Source organism: Alosa sapidissima, chromosome 14, assembly GCF_018492685.1.
Source record: "Alosa sapidissima isolate fAloSap1 chromosome 14, fAloSap1.pri, whole genome shotgun sequence".
NCBI classification, from domain to species: domain Eukaryota; kingdom Metazoa; phylum Chordata; class Actinopteri; order Clupeiformes; family Clupeidae; genus Alosa; species Alosa sapidissima.
Genome location: NC_055970.1, coordinates 5,466,550 through 5,469,520, shown reverse-complemented (window position 1 = coordinate 5,469,520; position 2,971 = coordinate 5,466,550).

Below are 2,971 nucleotides of genomic sequence, written 5' to 3'. Positions count from 1 at the left end.
CAAAATCCCCTGAGTGTAAATATTCTTTGTTATATATCATATGTTTTATTTTCCTGTTTTTGTTTTTCAATTTTGAGAAATTAATTATGAGTTTATTATGAGATTATGAATATTTTTACAACTGAAAATACATTCTGTATATTTACATTAATACTGTACACACACATGTGACACAATGCTTACTAGATGAACCATGTGTAAATCTAAATAAACAGCCTTATTATATATTTTCTAAAAGCATATTTACATTTATTCATTTAGCAGACACTTTTATTCCTAGCGACTTACAGAAAGGAATAACATGAAAGCTGCAGTGCAGAGGAGACCTTAGCTAGGAATAACTACTGCATCAGTCAATACTATTACTAGAGGATAAGAGTGCAGACATCACAAGCACTAGTCAAAGTGTGGTAATAAGAGGAAGTGGTAATAGAAGGAGGTAAAGGAAGAGCGGAGTGCATGGTAAGTGCATGTCAGGTGTGTTAGGTTGTTAGAAGTGCTAGGAGAGGAGGAATCCTTGGAAGAGTTGGGTCTTTGAGAGCTTCTTGAAGATAGAGAGGGACACGGACACCTCTGCTCTGGTGGCAATTGGCAGGTCGGTTCACCATTGGGGGATCACACACAAAAATAGTCTGGATTTCCATGTGTATAGGGGCAGCAGTGCCAGACAATGTTCCTTGGAGGAGCGCAGCGGCCCACAGGTATATAAGCCTTTATGAGAGGACTAAGTAAGTGGGTGCAGACCCAGAAATCACTTTGTAAGCAAGTATTAAGTGACTGATGCGGGTGGCTAACGGTAGCCAGTGGAGCTCATGAACAGCGAGGTAACATGCCCTTTTTGGTTGATTGAAAGCTAGCACTGCTGCGTTCTGGACCATCTGTAGGGATTTCACCATACAAGCCGGAAGGCCTGTGAGGAGGGCGTTGCAGTAGCCAAGGTGTGAGATAAGTATGGTCTGTAGACTATGTTACTAGGAACTGGGTAGCATGTTGGGTTAGGTACAGCCTGATTGTCCTTATATTGAATAGTGTAAAGGGGCACGACCGGTTGACCAGCTGGTCATCAATCATGACACCTACGTTTCTTGCATCCTTGGTAGGAGCAAGAGAAAGTGAGTCAGTTTTGATGTTGATGTTGTGATGTATGGTTTGTTTGGCTGACAAGACCAGCAGTTCGGTCTTAGAGAGGTTTAACTGGAAGTGGTGTTAATTCATTCAAGCCGATTATGTCAGAGATCCTCGCCAAGACCATGGCATCATCAGACCTGAAAGATAGATAAAGTTGTGTAGTTGTGGATGATTGGGCCCGACGAGGTGGTCTATACGGCAAACAGAGCCTTTGGGCACCCCTGTGGCGAGGCAATCAGATGCGGATGTGAGTCCTAGCCATGACACATTGAACGATCGCCCAGTGAGGTACAAATCAAACCAGGAGTGTGCTTTGCCTGTAATACCCATGTTGAAGAGGATGGATAGCAGGATGCAGTGGTTGACTGTGTCAAAAGCAGCTGATAGGTCAAGCAAGATGAGAACTGAGGACCAAGCTGCTGCTCTGGCAGATTTTGAGGCTTCTGTCACAAACAGCAGAGCTGTTTTGGTGGAGTGGCCATTTTTGAAGCTGGAAGGCATTCCGTGAGAGTGGGTTTGTGAGCCTCGGACACTTTTTTAACTACATCTTTAATTTATCCTTGTCTCAGCAGAAGGTGCCTAACCTGTGGAAAATGTCTACTATAGTCCCTGTTGGCAAAACTAAACATCCCAAATCCTTAAATGACTTCAGGCCTATAGCCCTGACTTCATTAGTTATGAAGTCATTCGAAAAATTGATCAAAGCCGAACTGCTGAAAGCTACTGAACACCTGATGGACCCACTGCAGTTCGCATATAGGACCAAGAGAGGGGTTCAGGATGCCACCATAACTCTGTTGAATTACATCTAAAAACACCTTGAGAGTCCAAAAAATCATGTTAGATTGATGTTTGTTGACTTCTCATCCGCCTTCAATACTATTCAGCCACACCTACTAATCCAGAGACTAAGGGATAACTTTGGTCTGGAAGGTAGTATTGGTGGCTGGATTTTGGATTTTCTTACATTGAGGACCCAAAGAGTCAGAGTAAATGGCCATTTCTCTGATCTATCTGTAACATCTACTGGCTCACCTCAAGGGTGCGTTCTCTCTCCCCTGCTGTACATAATGTACACAAATGATTGCTGTAGCAATTTTGAAAACCGTCATTTATTGAAGTTTGCGGATGACACAGTAATCGTGAGCCTGTTAAATAGCACGGAAACATCGCATGGTCCTGTGGTTGATTACTTTTTAAAATGGTGTCAGGAATCTTTTTTATCCTTAAATGTTTTAAAGACAAAGGATATGTGCATTGATTTTAGAAGTGTGCAGCCTTCTCCGGATATCATAGTGATTGATGGTCAGACAGTCGAATCTGTAGAGTCTTATAAGTACTTAGGCACCTTTCTTGACAACAAGCTGACATTTGAGAAAAATACTGACTCGATCTGTAAGAAAAGCCAGCAGCGTCTTTTTTGTCTTCGAAAACTCTCCAAATTCCAGGTTGACTCTACCCTGATGACTATGTTTTATCATTCTTTTATTGAGTCTGTTATTACATTCTCCTTTATTTGTTGGTTTCAGTCCTTGAGGGTAAAGGAGAGGAACCTGCTAAACAAGGTTGTTAGTGTTAGTAGCAAAATTATTGGGCTTGGACAAGAAACTTTACAGGATCTCTACAACAAACAGCTATTTAAGAAAGCAAACTCCATCTTGTCTGACTGATCTCATCCTCTACATCGACAGTTTCAGTTTCTACCATCAGGTTCATTGCTCAGGCTCCCATTTGCCAAAACAAATAGATTCAAACACTCCTTTGTTCCTTCTGCTGTCTCCCTTCTAAACGCTAGGAGGAAAAGGTAGTTTACCCACCTATGATAATGATGTGCACCATGTTA